Genomic DNA, 11,644 nt, shown 5'->3' on the forward strand with positions numbered 1-11,644 from the left:
GTACTAGTGACACCATACTAGTGACAGACAGCTTGCCTGTCACCGATGAGCAAAAACTGCTTGTCACTAGTGAGTGTTTCTGCAGTAGTGTATAGCTTAGGGTTTAGTCACCACTATTCATGGCAAGAGGGTTTACTTGCTTAATAGTTGTGGTTCTCCTTTAGTTACTAAGGACTTGAGAATTGGTTTTATCTTATACCCATAGATTTCTATTATATTCTTAATCTATTGTTCAAGTAGCTAAAGTAGCTATATTTCTTTTTATAGTTAACTTTGGTTATAATGATGAATGGTTTCTCACCATTTAATTATAGGCTTTAATTCTAAGCTCTTCTTATGTGCTTTTATCCTCTACTTCAAGTCCTTAGGTTGATGATCACTACATAATTTATAATGATCAAGATTTGACTTCCTAAGGTATCTCTCATTAAATGAGGTTCTCACTTCCATGATCAAGCACTGCCTTGATCAACTAGGGTATAGCACTTTTTATTTTAATTTTTAGGATGGGCTTACTATGGTTGCCCCAAAAGTTTATATCCCAGGAGACTGCCTGAGATATTCACTCAGAGTTCTTCTCAATGATGATATGATCATCTGGTCATAAGAATAGTTCTCTCTCTCAAATCCAGGTATTGCCTCATCTATTTTTAGTGTAACTCCATGGCTTGAGTTCTCTCATATAGGAATGGTTTATTCTAGGGTTTATGGTGTACTCCTAATATTTATTTAGGTTGTTGAGCTAAAGATTCAATGGTCTAACTTAGTTGGATTAGTCCAACCCTTATTTCATTAATTCATGGATATAGTCTTATTCCACTTGGTATTTGGTTATCTCACCACTCCAAGATGAAATGGTTTACAACCCAATACTTTAGTTCAAAGATTGTCCTCTATTCATTAATAGGTAAAGCTAGAATTGATATGAATGGGCTCTCTCACTTGGGAAGGACTTTGAATAATATCCTAGGGTTTCTCTTTAAGATAATGATTTGAATACTTGGATGCATATCCAAGGTTTAGCTCAAGGTTTGTTATTGCTTCTCTAATAATTATAGTAGAACTCTCATCTCTCTTGGTTTGATGTATACTAATATGGAATAGAGAAGGATATATATTTCTTAGTTGAATCTCTTTGTCTTGTTTCCAAGATTAAAGTAGAATGAATACCATGAGGTATATGGTAGGATCAAAGATTAGTTTAAGACATGGAGAAGATGAGTGGAGAATAGTTTCTCCAATTATTGTTTCTTGATTTCCAATTAAATGGATATTCATATGTTATGGCAAGGATTACCCTATTATAGTCTTCTATAAGATTAAGCAATTGATCATTGAGTGAAGTGTTGTTGTGTTGATTATTAATTCCATTTGATCTAACCCCTTAGATCAAATCATCTCTACCCAAAACAAGGTTTTAACAAAGTCACCTTGAGGTTTATAGCGCTTGACTTGATGAGCTACTTCAATTCCACCAAGGTCAAGTGAAACTTCAGCTATCATGGATCTGTTTTACTTTAAAGCGCGAAAATTCCCCAGATTTTCTATGCATGAATGCAATGCACACATCTGTTTCCTCTATTTTTGTAACCCCATTACCTGGGATATTACAGTCGTCCTCCGGCATCGGGTTGTGCAGGGCACAGTCGCCGGGCATCGATTATGGTGGCTCAAGGAGGAGGATGTCGCGCGAGGGGTCACGCCTCGCCGTAGGCGTGCGTGCAACATCATGGAGCGTTCCAGCCCAGAAGAAGACGCTCATGAATACGAGAAGTGTGATGCCGCCTCCCTGGGAATCCACCGGTGCACTGGCGGCGATGGCGATGGTAGTGGCAATGCCGGCATCTGCAGACGCGGGTCGCCATGCTAGACCCCCTCCAGAACGGCGGTAAGTATTGGGGATTCGTAGCAGTAAAAAATTATAACTAGCATGTCTCTGATTGCCCATGATATATGTATGTGTAATGTTATAATGGAGATGGTTTCGATGACGTACCTTCGTATACTGAAAGCGGTTAATGTTCCGCCAGATCCTATTGATGTAGTGGTACTCAACGCCGACCTCAGGGTCGTGTTGATGTCCTCTCGTACAACGTAGAGTGCCACAAGTGTCGCACCTTGTACGTATCGCACATGTACGGTGCTCAACGACGTCCCGGCTCCAATCCAGCGAAGTTGTGGAAGTAGAACTTCTGGATCTGGATCCCAGTAGCGCTCTCGCATACTGTGTGGGGTTGTCTCGCTCCCTGCGCAGTTCCTCGGGAATCACGCGGAGAAAAACAAACTAGAGAGAGCGATAATTCTCTAAGTCAATGTATATTTGCCTCCCTCCACTTGTCCACTATATATAGGGTAATTGGGGGACAAAGGTACTTGTCTTGGAAGTGTGGGGTAAAAGGGGGAGGAGGAGGTGATGAGGCAGGCCTCCCCCCCCCCACATTCCCTCCCCACATAGGATTTTTTGCAAACAATAAGCACTTAAACATACTAGATTCTTTATCATTTCGAGGAAAAGGTTCCAGAGGAAAGGGAAACAACAAAGGTATCCGAATCAAACCTAAATGGGAATGACATGAAAAGTCTTTTTCAAAACCTAACTTAAGGGGGTGATGACCATGTACGAGAGGAATAAAAAAAAACTCGTGATTGGTGTGGAGGGGAAGATCTGCTTATGAAATTGTTCAAGAAAGAGTCGTCTCATTTCCTTACTTCTTCGTTCTTTCGAATTCATTCACTTCGACGGCTGGCGCTACGCTAGCTTTGCATGATTTAGCTCCGACAGAACATGTGTTGCATTTTCTTAGTTGGATCCACTCTTTCTCTCTCGCACAGTTGTTGCTTCCGGCTATTTATTCAGTCGTCAATCAACATTGATCTGGAGTCCGTCTCTCTCTTTTTGCCCGTCCTTCTCTATTATGAAATTCGTAATTAAGGGAGTTCGCTTCTCTTCCACTTGGCCCCACCGCCCCCCTTTGGCCCATGGGGTGGTCCAGGTCTGGGTCAGTTTAAAAATCTGACCCCCTACTGTCGGCGCACCACTATAAAGGCTGCGGGTGATATATAATTACCCACCAATGGCCCATTATAGTGGTGATGGGATACGTAGCATAGAAAACAAAAAATTTCCTACCGCAAGAACGAAAACCAAGCCAAGATGCAATCTAGAAGATGAGAGCAACGAGAAGATCATGAGACTAACCCTCGAAGATTTCCAAAGCCTACGAGATTAGATTTCGTTGTTGCAGAAGATGATCACTTGTCGCTTTCAAAAGCGCGTAGAAGATCTTGACGGTGCCACAGTCGGGCAACACCTCCGTACTCGGTCACACGTTCGGTGTTGATGACGACGTCCTTCTCCCTGTTTCAGCGGGCAGCGGAAGTAGTAGATCCTCCTCGGGATCCCGACAGCACGACGGCGTGGTGTCGATGGTGGTGGAGAACTTCGGCAGGGCTTCGCCTAAGCACTACTAGAGGTGTATGAGGAGGAGGGGCGGCTAGGGTTTGGGGAGAGGGGGCGCCGGCCTTGGTGCCTCTAAGGGGTGCGGCCAAGGTGTGGTTGGTGTGGCCGGCCCCCTCCCCTTGTCCCTCATTATATAGGTGGAACCCCCAAGGGTTTGCCGAAAGTCTTCGAATAGGACCCCAATTCAAAAACTATCATATGGACGAATCCTACTTGGGGTGGGACTCTCCCATTTCCCTTTGGTGGGGTGGCCGGCCCCCTTAGGTGGAGTCCACCTGGTACTCCTCCTCCCTTTAGCTGGCCGGCCAAGCTTGGTGGAGTCCCACCTTCCATGGTGATTTCTTCCGGACTTTTCTAGAACCTTCTAGAACCTTCCATAAATACACCGGATCATTTTCAAACTTAGAAAATGACTTCCTATATATGAATCTTATTCTTCGGACCATTCCGGAACTCCTCGTGATGTCCTGGATCCCATCCGAGACTCCGAACAAAACTTTGAACTCCATTCCATATTCCATATCTACTTAAAACGATATCAAACCTTAAGTGTGTCATTCTACGGTTCGTGAACTATGCAGACATGGTTGAGACTCTTCTCCGACCAATAACCAATAGCGGGATCTGGAGATCCATAATGTCTCCCACATATTAAACGATAACTTAGTGATCGATTGAACCATTTACATACGATACCGATTCCCTTTGTCTCGCGGTATTTTACTTGTCCGAGGTTTGATCATCGGTATCTCCATACCTTGTTCAACCTCGTCTCCGACAAGTACTCTTTACTCGTACCGTGGCATATCATCTCTTGTGACCAAGTCACATGCTTGCAAGCTAATTAGACGATATTCCACTGAGAGGGCCAAAAGTATATCTATCCGTCATCGGGATGAACAAATCCCACTCTTGATCCATATGCCTCAACTCATACTTTCCGAATACCTAATCCCACCTTTATAACCACCCATTTACGCAGTGGCGTTTGATGTAATCAAAGTACCCTTCCGGTATAAGTGATTTACATGATCTCATGGTCAAAGGACTAGGTAACTATGTATCGAAAGCTTATAGCAAATTGAACTTAATGACGTGATCTTATGCTACGCTTAATTGGGTGTGTCCATTAAATCATTCATCTAATGATATAACCTTGTTATTAATAACATCCAATGTTCATGATCGTGAAACTATGATCATCTATTAATCAACAAGCTAGTTATACAAGAGGCTTACTAGGGACTCCTTGTTGTTCACATAACACACATGTATCAATGTTTCCGTTAATACAGTTATTGCATGGTATGCAAATATTTATCATAAACGCAAAGATATATAATAACCACTTTATTATTGCCTCTTGGGCATATCTCCAACAGTCTCCCACTTGCACTAGAGTCAATAATCTAGATTACATTGTAAGGTACCTAACACCCATGGCATTCTGGTGTTGGTCATGCTTTGCCCTAGGGAGAGCTTTAGTCAACGGATCTGCCACATTCAGATCTGTGTGTACTTTGCAAATCTTTACTTCTCCATCTTCGATGTACTCGCGAATTGAATGAAAACGCAGCTTGATATGCTTCAGCTTCTTGTGTGACCTTGGTTCTTGTGCATTGGCGAATGGCGATGGCACACATGTTGTCACAATAAATGACTAGTGGGTCCAATGCACTAGGAACCACACCAAGCTCAACAATGAACCTCTTCATCCATACCGCTTCCGATGAAGCCTCCGAAGCCGCTATGTATTCCGATTCAGTTGAAGACTTCGCCACCGTGCACTGCTTGGAGCTACTCCAGCTTACTGCAGCACCATTCAATATAAACACGTACCCAGACTGAGACTTAGAGTCATCAGGATCGGTGTTCCAACTTGCATCGGTGTAACTGGTTACAACGAGCTCTTGGTCACCGCCATAACAAAGAAACATATCCTTAGTCCTTTTCAAGTACTTCAGGATATTCTTGACCGCTGTCCAGTGTTCCATTCCTGGATCACTTTGATATCTGCTGGTCAAACTAACAGCATGAGCGATATCCGGTCTAGTACACAGCATAGCATACATGATAGAGCCTACTGCCGAGGCATAGGGGATCTGATTCATCCTTTCTCTTTCTTCTGCCGTAGCTGGACCTTGAGTCTTACTCAAGACCTTACCTGGCAACATAGGCAAGAACCCTTTCTTTCTTTCATCCATTCTAAACTTCTTTAGAATCTTGTCCAGATATGTACTCTGTGAAAGCCTGATGTCTACGGGTGCTTCTATTCTTGTAGACAGTGTTGGGCCTCCAAGAGCAGAGGTTTGTAGAACAGCAGCAAGTTTCCCTTAAGTGGATCACCCAAGGTTTATCGATCTCAGGGAGGAAGAGGTCAAAGATATCCCTCTCAAGCAACCACTGCAACCACAAAGCAAGAAGTCTCTTGTGTCCCCAACACACCTAATACACTTGTCAGATGTATAGGTGCACTAGTTCGGCGAAGAGATAGTGAGATGCAAGTAATAAGGATGAGTATGAGTGGTAATAGCAATCTGAATAAAATATGGCAGCGAGTAAACATGCAACAAAACAGTAAACAAATGGAGATTCGATGCTTGGAAGCAAGGCCTAGGGATCCCGCTTTCACTAGTGGACACTCTCAACAATGATCACATAATAGGACTACTCTACACCCTCTTGTTGGATGATGAACACCACTAATTGTGTAGGATTACACGAACCCTCAATGCCGGAGTTAACAAGCTCCACAATATTCAATGTTCATATTTAAATAACCTTAGAGTGCAAGATAGATCAACACAATCACACCAAGAACTAACATAGCATGCACACTGTCACCATCACACTATGAAGGAGGCATAGATGACATCAATACTCATCATAGCAATAGTTAACTTCATAATCTACAAGAGATTACAATCATAACCCACGCCAAGTACTACACGATGCACACACTATCACCATTACACCGTGCAGGAGGAATAGACTACTTTAATAACATCACTAGAGTAGGAGATAGATGATATTCAACTAGATCACATAAAGAGAGAGATGAAGCACATAGCTACAGCGGAGCCCTCAGCCCCGGGGGTGAATTACTCCCTCCTCATCATGGAGACAGCGATGGCGGTGAAGATGGCGGTGGAGACGGCGGTGGAGATGACTCCGGGGGCAATTCCCCATCCCGGCAGGGTGCCGGAACAGAGACTTCTGTCCCCCGAATTGGAGTTTCGCGATGGCGGCGGCTCTGGATGGTTTTCTCTGGTTTCGTCGAACGTGTGCGAGGATTTAGGTCAGGGACGACTAAATAGGCGAAGAGGCGGAGTCGGAGGGGCCACGGGGTTCCCACACACTAGGGGGCGCGCCCCCCCTTGGGCCGCGCCGCCCTGTGGGGTGGGCCCCCCTGGCTCCCCTCTCGCCTTTCTCCGGTGCTCTGGAAGCTTCCGGGAATTATAAGATCTTCGGTGTTGATTTCGTCCGATTCCGAAAATATTTCTTTACTAGGATTTCTGAAACCAAAAACAGCAGAAAACAGCAACTGGCCTTTCAGCATCTCGTCAATAGGTTAGTTCCAGAAAACGCATAAAAACGATATAAAGTGTGAACAAAACATGTAGGTATTGTTGTTGGAGATATGCCCAAGAGGCAATAATAAAAGTAGTTATTATATATCTTTATGTTTATGATAAATGTTTATATACCATGCTATAATTGTATTAACCGAAACATTGATACATGTGTGATATGTAAACAACAAAGAGTCCCTAGTATGCCTCTTAACTAGCTTGTTGATTAATGGATGATTAGTTTCATAATCATGAACATTGGATGTTATTAATAACAAGGTTATATCATTGTATGAATGATGTAATGGACACACCCATTTAAGCGTAGCATAAGATCTCGTCATTAAGTTATTTGCTATAAGCTTTCGATACATAGTTACCTAGTCCTTATGACCATGAGATCATGTAAATCACTTATACCGGAAAGGTACTTTGATTACACCAAACGCCACTGCGTAAATGGGTGGTTATAAAGGTGGGATTAAGTATCCGGAAAGTATGAGTTGAGGCATATGGATCAACGATGGGATTTGTCCATCCCGATGACGGATAGATATACTCTCGGGCCCTCTCGGTGGAATGTCGTCTAATGTCTTGCAAGCATATGAATAAGTTCATAAGAGACCACATACCACGGTACGAGTAAAGAGTACTTGTCAGGAGACGAGGTTGAACAAGGTATAGAGTGATACCGAAGATCAAACCTCGGACAACTAAAATATCGCGTGACAAAGGGAATTGGTATTGTATGTGAATGGTTCATTCGATCACTAAAGTCATCGTTGAATATGTGGGAGCCATTATGGATCTCCAGATCCCGCTATTGGTTATTGGTCGGAGTGAGTACTCAACCATATGTCCGCATAGTTCACGAACCGTAGGGTGACACACTTAAAGTTGGATGTTGAAATGGTAGTACTTGAATATGGAATGGAGTTCGAATATTTGTTCGGAGTCCCGAATGAGATCACGGACATCACGAGGAGTTCCGGAATGGTCCGAAGAATAAGATTCATATATAGGATGTCATTTTATGTGAATTAAAATGTCGCGGAAGGTTCTATGGAAGGTTCTAGAAGGTTCTAGAAAAGTCCGGAAGAAACCACCAAGGAAGGTGGAGTCCACATGGGACTCCACCTCCATGGCCGGCCAACCCTAGTGGGGGAGGAGTCCCAAGTGGACTCCCCTTAGGGGGCCGGCCACCCCCATATGGGAGGTGGAACTCCCACCTCTAGTGGGAGTCCTAGCTTGGCTAGGTTTCCCCTCCATATGGAAGGTTTTTGGTTCGGGTCTTATTCGAAGACTTGGATACCAACACTTGGGGTTCCACCTATATAATGAGGGGCATAGGGGAGGGGGCCGGCCACCCCAAGACCACAAGCTGGCCGCCCCCCTTGAAGTGGCCGGCCACCCCCTCCCAAACCCTAGCCGCCCCCTCTCCTCCATATCTCCCGCGTAGCTTTAGCTAAGCTCCGCCGGAGTTCTTCACCGCCACCGACACCACGCCGTCGTGCTGTCAGATTCAAGAGGAGCTACTACTTCCGCTGCCCGCTGGAACGGGAGGTGGACGTCGTCTTCATCAACAACCGAACGTGTGACCGACTACGGAGGTGCTGCCCGTTCGTGGCGCCGGAACCGATCGTGATCAAGATCTTCTACGCGCTTTTGCAAGCGGCAAGTGAACGTCTACCGCAGCAACAAGAGCCTCATCTTGTAGGCTTTGGAATCTCTTCAAGGGTGAGACTCGATACCCCCTCGTTGCTACCGTCTTCTAGATTGCATCTTGGCTTGGATTGCGTGTTCGCGGTAGGAAATTTTTTGTTTTCTATGCAACGTTATCCTACGGTGGTATCGCAGCCGTGTCTATGCATAGATGGTTGCACGAGTAGAACACAATGGTTTTGTGGGCGTTGATGCTCTTGTTATCTTTAGTTGAGTACTTTGCATCTTTATGGCATAGTGGGATGAAGCGGCTCGGACTAACTTTACATGACCGCGTTCATGAGACTTGTTCCTCGTTCGACATGCAACTTGTATTGCATAAGAGGCTTTGCGGGTGTCTCGTCTCTCCTACTATAGTAAAGATTCAATTTACTCTTCTATTGACAACATTAGTATCAACGTTGTGGTTCATGTTCGTAGGTAGATTAGATCTCTCTCGAAAACCCTAAACCACGTAAAATATGCAAACCAAATTAGAGATGTCTAACTTGTTTTTGCAGGGTTTGGTGATGTGATATGGCCATAATGTGATGATGAATATGTATGAGATGATCATTATTGTATTGTGGCAACCGGCGGGAGCCTTATGGTTGTCTTTATATTTCATGTTGAGTAGTATTTCAAAGTAGTTGTAATAGTTGCTACATGGAGAACAATCATGAAGACGGCGCCATTGACCTTGACGCTACGCCGACGATGATGGAGATCATGCCCGAAGATGATGGAGATCATGTCCGTGCTTTGGAGATGAAGATCAAAGGCGCAAAGACAAAAGGGTCATATCATATCACATATGAACTGCATGTGATGTTAATCCTTTTATGCATCTTATTTTGCTTAGATCGCGACGGTAGTGATACGTCTCCGACGTATCGATAATTTCTTATGTTCCATGCCATATTATTGATGATACCTACATGTTTTATGCACACTTTATGTCATATTCGTGCATTTTCTGGAACTAACCTATTAACAAGATGCCGAAGTGCCGATTGCTTGTTTTCTGCTGTTTTTGGTTTCGAAATCCTAGTAACGAAATATTCTCGGAATCGGACGAAATCAAGACCCGGGTTCCTATTTTCACCGGAAGCATCCAGAACACCCGAGAGCCGCCGGAGGGGGCCCTGTGGGCCCGGATGATAGGGTGGCGCGGCCTGGGCCCTGGCCGCGCCAGCCTATGGTGCCACCGCATCTTCGACCCTCTGACGCTGCCCTTCCGCCTATTTAAAGCCTCCGTCGAGAAAACCCTGAGGCGAAGAACCACGATACGGAAAACCTTCCAGAGCCGCCGCCATCGCGAAGCCAAGATCTGGGGGACAGGAGTCTCTATTCCGGCACCCTGCCGGAGCGGGGAAGTGCCCCGGAAGGCTTCTCCATCGACACCGCTGCCATCTCCACCGCCATCTTCATCACCGCTGCTGCTCCCATGAGGAGGGAGTAGTTCTCCATCGAGGCTCGGGGCTGTACCGGTAGCTATGTGGTTCATCTCTCTCCTATGTACTTCAATACAATAATCTCATGATTGCCTTACATGATTGAGATTCATATGATGATGCTTGTAATCTAGATGTCACTATGCTAGTCAAGTGAGTTTTACTTATGTGATCTCCGGAGACTCCTTGTCCCACGTGTGTAAAGGTGACAGTGTATGCACCGTGTGGGTCTCTTAGGCTATATTTCACGGAATACTTACTCACTCGTTATGAATGGCGTAGTGAAGTGCTTATTTATATCTCTTTATGATTGCAATGTGTTTTGTATCACAATTTATCTATGTGCTACTCTAGTGATGTGTTATTAAAGTAGTTTATTCCTCCCGCACGGTGTAATGGTGACGAGTGTGTGCATCCGTGTTAGTACTTGGCGTATGCTATGATCATGATCTCTTGTAGATTGTGAAGTTAACTATTGCTATGATAGTATTGATGTGATCTATTCCTCCTACATAGCGTGAAGGTGACGAGTGTGCATGCTTTGTGTTAGTACTTGGTTTAGTCGTATTGATCTTTCTTGCACTCTAAGGTTACTTAAATATGAACATTGAATTGTGGAGCTTGTTAACTCCGGCATTGAGGGTTCGTGTAATCCTACACAATGTGTTCATCATCCAACAAGAGTGTAGAGTATGCATTTATCTATTCCGTTATGTGATCAATGTTGAGAGTGTCCACTAGTGAAAGTCTAATCCCTAGGCCTTGTTCCTAAATATCGCTATCGCTGCTTGTTTACTTGTTTCTCTGCGTTACTACTGCTGCATTACTACTGCTTGTTTACTGTCCTGGGCAAAGCACTTTTCTGGTACCGTTGCTACTACTTATTCATACCACCTATATTTCACTATCTCTTCGCCGAACTAGTGCACCTATTAGGTGTGTTGGGGACACAAGAGACTTCTTGCTTTGTGGTTGCAGGGTTGCATGAGAGGGATATCTTTGACCTCTTCCTCCCCGAGATCGATAAACCTTGGGTAATCCACTTAAGGGAAACTTGCTGCTGTTCTACAAACCTCTGCTCTTGGAGGCCCAACAACTGTCTACAAGAATAGAAGCACCCGTAGACATCAAGCACTTTTACTGGCGCCGTTGCCGGGGAGGAAAGGTAAAAAGGCACTCATACTCCGGTTCCAGGTAACGGATACTTTTCTGGCGCCATTGTGTTTGTGCTCGAAGCTATTTCCTTTAGATCCTGCAATTGCATCTTTTTGTTTCTTGTTTACACTAGTTTGGCATAATGGACAACAATGAGCTTCTTATTCTATTTCCTGATTTAAGACATGGATGGTTTGATGCGAAAATTAAAAAACCCATGGAACATATTAGTATGAACGCTTTGAACACCATTGTTGATAATGATATAGAAAGTTCTAAGCTTGGGGAAGCTGGTTTTCATG

Source organism: Lolium rigidum, chromosome 2, assembly GCF_022539505.1.
Source record: "Lolium rigidum isolate FL_2022 chromosome 2, APGP_CSIRO_Lrig_0.1, whole genome shotgun sequence".
Taxonomy (NCBI): domain Eukaryota; kingdom Viridiplantae; phylum Streptophyta; class Magnoliopsida; order Poales; family Poaceae; genus Lolium; species Lolium rigidum.